Source organism: Geotrypetes seraphini, chromosome 2, assembly GCF_902459505.1.
Source record: "Geotrypetes seraphini chromosome 2, aGeoSer1.1, whole genome shotgun sequence".
NCBI lineage: Eukaryota > Metazoa > Chordata > Amphibia > Gymnophiona > Dermophiidae > Geotrypetes > Geotrypetes seraphini.
In genome coordinates, this window is record NC_047085.1 from 228,535,208 (window position 1) to 228,547,910 (window position 12,703).

Consider the following 12,703-nt stretch of genomic DNA (forward strand, 5'->3'; position numbering starts at 1 on the left):
TGAAACATGGGATGTAGAAAAAACAGCCAACATTTAACTAGTGAGAGAACAAAGCGCCTCCCCTAGAAAGAAACAGGAAGACATTGGTTTCCTGATTCCCATCAACCCAAGTACCACACCCCCTCCCCCCTCCCAGAGAAAATCTCCACACAAATACTAAGGCCCAAATCCCCAATAAGACCTGTGGAGTCCAAGACCCAGGATGAAGTTGTGCAAAGAAAACCTCCTCAGGTTGAGTCACACCTGTAAGTCCCCACCCTCAATACCTGAACCCACAAAACTTATCCTGCTCAATGCCGCCAAAAGGTGAACCAGAACGAACAAGTCACGCCACAATGCTAATGGGTCCCCCATTCCATCCACCCCACCTGGCGTCCCAGGGTCAGTTTAGACAGCAACCAAGATCTGCCAACTTATCACACTATATAGCGGTCCAACACATTCTCACCCCATCCATAATCTCTAAGCACCCATACCCCCACACTCATTCAAAAGGGGAAGAAAGGATTAGAGCGGAGCTGGACTTTCAGCAGATTTTCTATGCAGCCGGCCAGAAGTTTCTATCGCCTGCTTCCCGCTCAAACTACTTATGTGGCGCGGCACATCAGACAGTCCTGCTAAATACCCAGCTCCTTCGAAGGTTAGAAGCTTACCTTATTCCTGCATATAATTACCATGCCCCCGCATTCCCACCCGATTATACTATTCAAATCATCTCACCCCACATTCATGCTCCCCAATCACACATACCTCAAGCAGACCTACTGTACTTCCCCCCAAAGCATTATCCCATGGTACAGCCAGTATTTTCAATCACTCACCCTTTTTTATTTATTTTATCTCGATGTATTTTTATTCTTGCCCAGTCCCGGATCTTCCTGTTTCTGTATGACTATATCCAGTCTATATATAGGTATTACTTTTAAACTTTTTTTTTTGTACTACCTTTTTAAAATTTTATAGTATTGTAAACCGTCTAGGTATAAGTTGATAGATGGTATATCAAATTTGGAATAAACTTGGAAACTTAAATGTAAACTAGCATTAGTGTCCCTGTAATGAGCATACAAGAGAAATGTCAGAGTATCAAGACGGTCCAGCACACTCCTTCGGCAAGGTATTGAGGTAGTCCCGAGCCATTTCTACCGAGTCTAGTACTCACCATCCATTCGCTGTGAATATATTCAATGTAGCCGGATACTGCAGCATAAATGATTGCTTACGGGTGTAAAGTTCCGAGCATACTGTAGAGAAGCGGTGTCTTATCTCCAGAAGAGCAATCAAATAGTCCTGAAATATGCGCACATTCTCCCCTTCATAGCGCAGCTGGTCTTTACATGATTTATAAAGTTTTAGAAGATTCTTCAAACTTTCGAAAAATAAAAGAACAAGAGGGCATTTGGAAAAGTTGAAAGGGGACAGATTCAAAACAAATGCTAGGAAGTTCTTCTTTACCCAACGTGTGATGGACACCTGGAATGCGCTTCCAGAGGATGTAATAGGGCAGAGTACGGTACTGGGGTTTAAGAAAGGATTGGACAATTTCCTGCTGAAAAAGGGGATAGAAGGGTATTAATAGAGGATTACTGCACAGGTCCTGGACCTGTTGGGCCGCCGCGTGAGCGGACTGCTGGGCACGATGGACCTCAGGTCTGACCCAGCAGAGGCATTGCTTATGTTCTTAAGAGCTGCTTTATGCACATAGTTATGGACTTTTATACGTGGGTGCTGTTGGTCTTCCAGTTTCCTACCCAAACCTTGTGCTCTCTCCAGACACACTGGGCCAATACCTGCCGGGTGTGGCAGTTCTTCTTGTAGCCTGTTCTCCAGTGTAGATAAAAAGCGGGCATCCGGAAGATTCTGGGATGCCCACAAGTTGCAGGTTGTCCCTGCGGGAGCGATTCTCTAAATCCTCAAGCTTTTCTGCCTGAGAGCACAGTTGATCGCACAGGATGGCCAGTTCTGAGAAGGCCGCGCTCACCACCTATTCCACTATCGCCACACGTGTCTCCAGCTCTCCCATCCTTTGCGTGATTTCCGCCAACAAACTTTCTAAATTGGACAACTGTCCACATAGCTGTTCAAACCTCATCTCTACCGCCTGCACAACTGCTGAAGTTATTGCTGTGATATGGTCCAAGGTTAAGGGAAGAGCTGGTTAACTTGTATTGGCCGCCATCTTGGGATCAGATCTCTGTAGTTTTTCTTTATCCTTGTCCTTTTAGCTATTCTTTCCACTGATCCCCAGGTCTGATTGGTAGATAAATTTGTTGATAAACTAGGGGAGGGCTAAAAGCCGTCCAGGAAAAGCAAAGATTAAGCCTGATGGGGGTAGATGTAACCCAGGACCCTAGAGCTCAGCAGAAGTATGTCCTGCTTCACTCAGCACATCAGGTATTTTTTTTTTTTTTTTTTAATGAACATAGATGTTGTGCATGTTACACCACGAACAATATCTGTCCTCATTTAAAAAAAAAAAGTCATGCCGGCTCCCCTCCTGACCACAGCCATCACAACTCCCCCCCCCCCTCTCCTGCTGAGGACAGCCGCCCCCACGAGATTCAGGAGGGATGCCCATTTCCCCCTACCTTAGCAACCTGTGGCAACATAAATGACAGGAGGGATGCCCACTTTCTCCTGCTTGGTGAACCCTCTCCCCCCCCCTCGCAGCAATGAAAATGGCAGGAGGGATGCCCACTCTCTCCTGACAATGGAGGGCCTCCCCCACACCAGGTCACGAACCATCCCCCAAAAAAGGCAGAAGGATGCCCACTCCCTCATGCCATTGGATGCTGCCCCAAACCTCCCCCCCCCAAGTATCTTTGTCCAAAGTTGAGAGCAGGAGGGAAGTCGGTCTCTCCTGTTCTGAGGCTTGCCAGTCTAAAATGACTGGCCTTCCCATCATGTGATGCACAGGGAGAGGTCTTTGGTGTATGAGCCATCAGGCCCTTCCCTGTGCATCACATGATGCACCGGAGAGGGGAAGGCCTGCCATTGTGGACTGGCAGGCCTCAGAGCAGAAGAGACCAGCTTCCCTCCTGCTCTCAACTTCAGAAAAAGTTACGTGGGGAGGTTTAGGGGAGTGCCTGGCACAGTGGGAGGGGCATCCGGTGGCAGGGGGATGGGCATACCTCCTGCCAATTTTGGCTATCATGGGGGGGGTTACGGTGGCAGGAGGGAATGGGCATCCCTTCTGTCTCTCTGTAGTGGAGTTTGGGGACCCGCAGTTGTTGTCAGGGGTGGGGGGGGAGAAGCTCATCAGTGGGGGGGGGGAGGTTGTGGCTCAGCTTGCTTTTTTTTTAATGGGACAGATATCATCTGTGTGTAACATAAAAAGTATGACATGTTATAAATATATTAATCTGTATCACTTTTTTTGTTCATTGGGGAGCCATGTTAGAGCATCAGTCGCTCTTCTAGGTTGCATGGCATTTCAATATTAATGCAAATGAAAAAGAAGAGACTCCTCGCCTTGAAATGTAGACAGTATAACAGAAAGGCAAGGGAGGCATCCTATCAGCCAATAAAAACAGTCTTTATTCAAACAGATAATCCCATCTATTTCAATATTAATGACCTTATTTGCATGGCTGGAACGGAGAATGAGCGATCGTGCACAAAATGATGCAGTGAGCCATTTTGTGCATCAGGATGACAAATCCGATCATTGCTAAACCAGTCAAAACTAGTTTAGTGACAATCGTTAGATGATTGCTGACTTTAGTGCATAGCTGTTTCTCTGCAGTAGGTCTGCCCAATTCAAGAAAAAAAATTTTGATTCGATTCGATTTTCCTGCCCAATTGGGTGTTTTTTACAAACATCCTGGTGGGTTTATTTTATAGTCTCTTCACCCCCTTTGCCTTCTCCTAACCACACTGGCGCTGTGGTGTAAACAAAATAAACAAACAAAAAAGACTTTTCCTCTCTCTGTTAAATCCTAGCTCACGTTTGTGGTCTAACAAAAGCTCTGGCAGGATACACGTTTCAAATCTGACATATTGTAATCACAAAACAGAAAATAAAATTATTTTTTCTACCTTTTGTTGTCAGATCTTGTTCAGATCTTGTTGTTGTTCAGATCATGTTGGTCCCAGGCTCTGGTTGTCTTCTGATAGCTTGCTTGCCAGGGTCTCCTTCTTTCTTCTTTCTTCATGCTAACCATCCATCTGCCATCTCTGTCCTCCCCTTCCGTTTCCCTTCCCTCCCCTGGAGGTCTGGCATCTTTCCTTTTTTTCATCCCCATCTACAGAGCCATCTTTTCTCACCTACCCTTTCATCCAGCATCTCTCCCTTTCTGTAACTTTCATCCCTAAATCCCATTGTCCACCATCTCTCTCCCTCTCTTCTGTTTTTAAACCCCTTATTTCTTCCCCCCAAAATCCGGCATATGCATGTCTCTTTGAACCCCCCTCCCTCTGTGTACTTCTACACCAGGGCCCCCTCCTCTGAACGTCTGCACCCCCCTGAAGGTCTGCGTATTCAATTTATCTAATTTCAGCAGCCTGCCCTGCAGAAGATCGCTGGCTCTAGCGATCCTTGCAAGCTGCCATACGTCGTCCGAGTTGTCTTCTCTCTGCCGCGGTTCCGCCCCTCCTCTGACATCAGAGAAGGGGCGGGACTGCGGCAGAGAGAAGACAACTCGGAAGATGTATGGCAGCTTGCAGGGCAGGCTGCTGAAATTAGGTAAATTGATGCGGGGAAGCCGGACACCAGTGGGGAAGCCACTTCCCGACTGACCCTCCCCACTCGCCCTCTAAAGCAGGAGCGGCAGGCCAGCAAGAGGCAGTGTTGCTGCTCCTGCTTTAGGAAGGAGGGTCAGTCAACGAATTGGGAAGCCGATTTTTTGTCATGTAAATCAATTCAAATCATGAATTGGGCAGCCCGATTCTCAGCTTCCCCAGCCCGATTCTAATTTTCCCCAGCCTCCCTGCCTGATTCTCAGCTTCCCCAGCCCGATTCTCAGCTTCCCCAGACCCCCTGCCCGATTCTCAGCTTCCCCAGCCTCCCTACCCGATTCTTAGCTTCCCCAGCCTGATTCTCAGCTTTTCCAGCCCTATTCTAATTTTCCCCAACCCTCCTGCTCGATTCTTAGCTTCCCCAACCCCCCTGCCTGATTCTCAAACTTATACTGGGAATCGCGTGAAGGAGAGGAGAAATGTTTTCGCAGTGCGAAGGAGAGACCCAGCACGACGTCCGCTCAGCACTCCCAAGTCCTTCTGATGTAACTTCCGGTTTCATAAAATCGGAAGTTACTTTAGATGGGGACAACTCTGGCGGGTGGCAGCGGCAGAGGGAAAGCATGAACGCCGTGAATGGGTCTTGAATCAGTGAGTTCGATTTTTTGCCAAACCAAATTGATTCGAATTGATTCACCTGAAGTGAATTGGTGAATCGATTCGAATAGTAAATCGGGCAGCACTACTCTGCAGTGCTGGAGAAATGCTAGTCTGTTTTTAGTGACCAGTGCTCAACTCTAACAGCATGCAAATTATATAAACGCTGTTAGTGTTGAGTTTTGGTCACTAAAGGGGTTGGAATTTCCTAGGGCATGCCCACAAGAGCTGTATGGTAGGCACAACTCATGTACATATCCAGGTATGCTCAATCCCACTCTAAAAAAAATCCCTGATGGTCCAGTGGACTCCCCAGCCAACCTGACCCCCTCCAGCAGGCCCAAACTGCCCCCTCCCAAAAAAAATAAAATAACAAACCTATTCCTAGCAGTCCAGTGGCAGGCGAGGCTGGGTCTGGCCTCCTGATCCAATTCTATCTCCCCCTTGAGCCCCCCTCAAAATACTCCTGGTGGTCCAGTGGCCAGGCCCCCATATTGACATTTCTCTTCCCCACCTGGTTGTGTAGACTGGGGCCTCTCAGACCCCTGTACTGTTTAGACCCGTCCCAGTGCATCCCAGGATGCATCAGGCAGGGGCAGGTTGCCACCATTTTGAAGAGGCAGCCCCTGAAGCAGGAGGGAGTAGGCATTGGCAACCCTCCTACCACTACTATAGGGAAAGGTATGGGGAGTATGGGGCAGTCCTGGCACACATGGCCAAATGAGGGGAAGGGTGGTCAAGCTGGGGATCCTGGTCTACCAGGGACATTTTGTTTGGGCTGGAAGAGAGAAATCAGGTTGGGAGGCCCTGCCCAGCCAAGCTGCTGGAGTATCAAGAATAGTTTTGTTTGGCCAGAGGAGGGGAATCTGCTGAACTAGCGGATTTATTTTATTTTTGGTTGAGGGGTTTGCTGTCAGTGCCTGAGCTAATCAGTGCTCAGGCACTGACAGGGGGCTATAGGAATTTTGTACAGTCTATTATTCTGGGAACTGCACAAATCTGCTAATGAAATTATTTTAATACTAATAAGTTCATTAGCATGAGACTTTCGGTCACTGGTTCGGTGCATGGTAAAGCTGTGGCTGAAAGTCTCTGTGCATTAATTGCAAATAACATTTCATTTAGACTGGTAAAACCAGTCTAAATAAAATGTTGCCAGCACAGTGGTTTTTTTGTGCATCTGCCCTAGAGACCCGTGTGATAACAACCATAAAAGAAGTGGTCAGGATAGCTTGAAGTGACTACAAAAGACAGAATCAGTGCAGCTCTGAAATCTTGTGAGCTGTTAGTTCCTGCTCCTAACAGGAATCTGCAGCTGTTTCTCCCAACAATAAAATAAGCAGTGACCCATCAGGAATTATCACAAAATCGAAAGGTTTACTCAGCATTCCACCCACCCAGCGTGACTCGGCAAGAATTATCACAAGATCGAAAGCTTTACTCAGCAATCTCAGGATTGCAGTAAACAGACTACAGTGACTCAGCAAGAACTCCAGCCCGAGGCAGGCAGCGGTAACAGCAGCAATGCATAGCAGCGATTCTTAGCAATAGCCACAGCAGCTTTTGGAAAGGGACCTGCTGCTCCTTTCAATAAAATATGGCTTCTCAGCATGTATCAGAGATTATGTCACTGGAAAAATTAACTGCTAATATTTATGTGGCATTTACAAATCTGACAACAAATTCATAAAAAAGTAACTATTTAAATTCTAATTTTTGTTAATTATCCCTTTATTATTCCCACAGATATTGTGATATATAACCAAAACAGAATTTTATTTATGGATATTTTAATTTACTTTACATGAATCTAATTGTAATCTATTTCTCCCATCAAAGTATAATATCTTTAATATATTCAACACTGTTCTTATTTCTTCTGATGGTTAAATAAAATATCTGGGGAAAAGCATCCACAGCAGCTAGGGCCATTTACAGTATGTGTGTGTGTGTAGTGACAAGATCTAGTAGCCCCCTCCCTCCCTTTCCCAACCTAATCTTCCCCCAACATATGAAATGCCCTAGTAGTAACCTACAGTACACCTACCCTTCTCTTTACCTCCTAGATGCAGTAATCAATGAACAGGCACATTACTGCTTTGTTAAAAGGTGTGGGCCATCAGAAAAAAAACCCACTGCAGCAGTAATCTGCAGTTCATTGCTAAATGTCCCCTTTTCTGTCAGTGTTTTTTGTAATTTTATGGTGTTGGCAGATGCAGACCTGGTGGCTTTTTTTATGTCACCAGGTCTGTATCTTCCAACATCATAAAATTACCAAAAACACTGATAGTCTAGCAATTATCGCCTTACAGTCCCCCTTCCTTTCTCTCCTCAGCCTGTCCCCTCCCCATAGTTTTTTTTTTTTTTAATCTCTGGTAGCTGGTAGTCCTGTCTGCTTCCCCTATCTGGAACCCTATGAATCCTCTCCACCCACCTCAAAAAGTCAAAAAGGCATGAATGATGTCCACTGGTGCTTGCCTATATCACCACCGTTGTTTCTGATGTACCACTAGGGGTCAATCTACTAAATAAAGTACGCTAGTATGCATTGTTCCTGGCTTTTGACTTTTTGAGGTGGGTGAGAAGAGTCTGGGAGGGATTTAGGGAAGGTAGAGGGATAGGATGGGGCGCTGATAAGTTCTCAGCCCAACCACCTTCCTAAATTCTGAGCGTTATTTTGTCACTGTAGCTGGAAAAAAAAAAGAGTGTTATTTTATTTTACAAAGTATAAATTTGCAGAATAATGATGCTGTATTTTGACATTGTTCCAGATCACTGGAGATTTTGAGACCGAAGATGCAAGATCTGGGAGGCCTCAAACAATGTCAACTCCTGAAATTGTTGGCATGTCTAACTTCCTAAATTCTGAGCATTTTGCCACTGTGCAGTGTTATTTTATTTTGCAAAGTGCCAATTTGCAGAATCCTAATGCAGATTTATGACATTGTTTCAGATCATTGATTGAACCATGTCAACGAAAAGTGTGGAATTTTCAAGTGTGAAATTCCGAGCCATCATGAAACTCCTATTCCTGCAGAAGAAAACTCCAAAGGAAATCCATGAATGTATGATGCAAACATTGAATGACAAATGCCCATCATACTCTACAGTGAACTTTCAGCATGGAGATTTCAAGACCAAAGATGCAGCAAGGTCTAGGAGGTCTCAGACAATGTCAGCTCCTGAAATTGTTGATCATGTTCATGACCTGATTTTGGCAGATCAGCAAATATTGGCTAAAACAATTGCTGAGACACTACAGCTATTCAGGGAACATGTTGGGTGTACAATCCATGTACAGCTGGTTATGCAAAAACTGTTAGCCAAGTGGGTGCCCAAATGTTTGAATGCTGATGAGAAATTATGTTGAGTGGACACTTCCAGGTTGATTTTGCAGCATTTTCAGTGAGCTCGTGCCAACTTTTTGGAACGACTAATATTGTTGATAAAACATGGTTACATCACTATTATCTTGAGACAAAACAACGGTCCATGCAATGGTGGTACTCAGGTTCTCCAAGGCCAAGGAAATTCAAGACCCAAAATCAGCAGGAAAGGTCATGGCCACTATGTTTTGGGATCAGGAAGGTGTTATAATGAATGAATATCTTCAAAGGGGTCAAATAGGTAATGCAAAAAGGAGGCATTGAAAGAAAAAAGGGAGAGGGAAGCTGGGTAAAGGGAGTTCTCTTTTTGCAAGACAATGCACTTGCTCACAAGGCTGTCAAAACGCAGATCTTGCTCCATCTATTTTTTTGTTTCCAAATCTTTAAAAGAGTTTGAAAAGGCAACAATTTTTGAGTGATTCAGTGGTGATTGACCAGACATCAGAGTAACTTCAGACATGATATACCAAGTGTGTTGAACTGGGGGGTGAATATGTGGCATAAGTTGTAAGTTTTATGCAGGGTAGGATTAATTCGTCGAGGGCCCCTAGGCACACAAGTACACTGGGCCTCCTGCCCCGCCACACCCCACCATGCGCCCAGGCGGAAACAGGAAGCTGAATCAGAGGGAAGCTTTGGGCAAGCAGCACCGCTTGCACAATTACAGTTCCCGTTGCCTTTCTTACCCGCGTTGCTTGCTTGTCTTACTTTCCGTCGATGGGGGGGGCGTGTTGCCGATCGGGGTGGAGCCCGCGTTGCCAATTGGGGGGCCTGCGTTGCCAATTGATGCTGGAGGGGCCCATCGCCATTTGGAAAAAACAATGTTGATGCCCTCCTTCATTGGGTCCCCCTGACCATTTCAGGCCCTAGGCACTTGGGCCTATTGGTTAATCCTGCCCTGGTGTTATGACTCCATGTTATTCCCTTCTTGGTTGGGCTGAGAACTTCTCAGCACCCCCTCATACACTAGAGCAGTGTCTCTCAAACTGTGTGCCTTGGTACAGTAGTATGCCCTGAAGAAATTCCAGGTGTTCCATGAGAGATTCCAGAATTTTACTTTATTTTTTTAAAATTCCCTTCATAAGTATACACTAGAATAGACAATATGTAAGTTGCGTACACAAGAGTCTGTCAATGATATGAGCGTCTGTATGCGTAAGGATACAACTGCCCAATCAAGCAATATTCTTTGACGTGATTGGTCCTTGAAAATTAACGGCAAGCAATTTTATTTTTATTTTAATGCAGTAGTTATCCTAATTTGAACAACAAAGTAATCAAGGCTTTGTAACCATTTGGATCTTCTTATCTTTGCAAACTTAGATTTTCAACTCTGATAGAAATTAAATCGGAAAAAAAAAAATGACTGCAGATGTTTGCTTTGTTGACTATTGAGCTGTGTTTTAAGTTAATTTACATTCAAAAACAAGCACATCCATCCCATTGATTAGCAATTCTATTCTATCTACTTTAGTTTCACCGTTACTATAATTACCCATCCATAGCTTAAACAATTTTAAATAAATAACTCTCAAATTTAATTTTGTGTTGGTTTTGCAATTTTATAATTTTAATATGCTACCAAAAACATTTGCTCCGTTTAGTGTGCCAGGGCTAAAAATGTTTGAGAGACACTGCACGAGAGCAAACTACCAGGGATGTACCGGTATATTTTTTATGTTGAGGAGTTGGAGGACAGAGTTTGCATGCTCATTTATTACTGCATCTAGAGCAGTGGTTCCCAACCCTGTCCTGGAGGACCACCAGCCAGTCAGGTTTTCAGAATAGCCCTAATGAATATGCATGAGGCAGATTTTCATGCCTATCATTTCCATTATATGCAAATCTCTCTCATGCATATTCATTAGGGTTATTCCAAAAACCCGACTGGCTGGTGGTCCTCCAGGACAGGGTTGGGAACCACTGATCTAGAGGGTAAACCTTTACATGTTGGGGGGAAGAGGCTGCTAGACTACCAGGGCATTTTGTGTGTCTGATTAGATCAGGCAAGGGGGTGCAGTCCATTAGACCAGTGTTTCCCAACTTCTTCAAGCCACATACCCTAACCTAATGTATTAATGCCCTCCTCTTTTCTCCCTTTTTCACATTTTATTTTTGCCTTTGTATTTAAGCTCTTCCCATCTCCCACTTTTCCCTTTTTATTCCAGCATGTCTATATGTCTTGTCATCCTCCCACACACACTTTATTTTTCCAATTTTAATTTTAAAATTTTAATTTAATTTTAACAATACTCTGATAATTGTAAACCGTTTAGGTATGTTTTTGATAAACGGTATATCAAAGAGCAAATAAACTTGGATAAACTTGAGTACCACCAAGCTCTTGTGCAACAGAGATTTTGAAATGGACATTTTTATTATTAAACAGTAGCTTACTAGGCAACATACATACCTAATACAGGTCACTGCAACTGATGTACAGACCAAGACATATTTGACATGATCTGCTATATGTCTGTCTCATATAAACTGGCCCCTTGACAGGTGGTGCATCATTCTTACAAACAGAGGGCCAAATGCTGTTTGGCCCAAACTGAAGGCCTGATCCAGTTTCTCCCTCCAGTCCAGCAGTACCTCTCCTTCTCCCTCCTCTGCCCCAGTTCAACAGCACCTTTCCCTCTCACTTCCCCCCACCATTCAGGTCCAGCAGCACTTCTTCCCCCTCCTCTGTTCCCAGTCCAGCAGCATCTCTCCCTCTCACCTCCCCCTCCTCAGGTCCAGCAGCACCTCTCCACCTTCCTCTGCTTCCACTCCAACTGCACCTCTCACCTCTCCCCACTCAGGTCCAGCAGCACCTCTATCTCCTACCCAGGTCCAGCAGCACCTTTTCCTCACCTCCCCCCACCACCCAGGTCCAACAGCATACATCCCTTCCCCTCCTTCTCGACTAGCAGCAGCTTTCACTTTTAACTTGCCTGTGTACAGCTGCAGGTAGCATTATCACAGCGTTTCACCCAGGCAGCCTTGGGGCCTTTGCTAGGCTGTGGCCCCACCTCCGATGATGCAGCTTCCTCAAAGAGAGAAAACGATGGCAGCAGCTGCACAGGAGGGAAAAAGGAAGGGGGGCAGTAGACATGCCAAGTACCCTCTTGTCAATGGTTCATGTAACCCCTGGGATATACGTATTGTGTGTTAGAAATTTCTGCATTAGACCACGATTCATCTGAGATGATGTATCAAAGTATTACGTCAACTAAGCTAAATCACAAGGCCATCTGTACATCACCTTAGCCTCGATGTTACAAACTTGCTCTGTGCTGTGCCTATCAGCTTCCTCTGCATTGACGGCTTACTTAAACCACATTTCTATGCATTTAAATATAGTGTGTGCTTATCTTTAAAGCAGAAGTTTGTGCTGTGTTATTTTCTTCATGAAACACTTCTGTGCATTGTGTGTGCCATAAACATGCAGGCAGATGTCTCGTGAACTGCCTGAGATAGCTTTCTGCATCGTTCTCTGAATATTTTACTCTATTCTTGAGAACCTAGTTATTTTACAATGCTGTTGAATGGTTACCCACAGAGAACAAGGTGTGTAGCTCTTCTAGCTCTCTAGCTGACTTGGATATGCCTCAAGAAAAGCAATGCAGTCTATGAGGAGTGTGTGGCGCGGTGGTTGAAGCTACAGCCTCAGCACCCTGGGGTTGTGGGTTCAAATCCCACGCTGCTCCTTGTGACCCTGGGCAAGTCACTTCATCCTCCATAGCCCCAGGTACGTTAGATAGATTGTGAGCCCGCCGGGACAGATAGGGAAAATGCTTGAGTACCTGATTGTAAAAACCGCTTAGATAACCTTGATAGGCGGTATATAAAAATCCCAATAAAAAAACTTAAAGCTTCCTACCTTCCTAGGATGGGCACTATTTTTACTTGAATCCCCTCACTCTAGACAAGGCCAGATGGAGGAGTAGCCTAATGGTTAGAGCCATGTGCTAGGAACCAAAGGAAGTTTGATTCAGTCC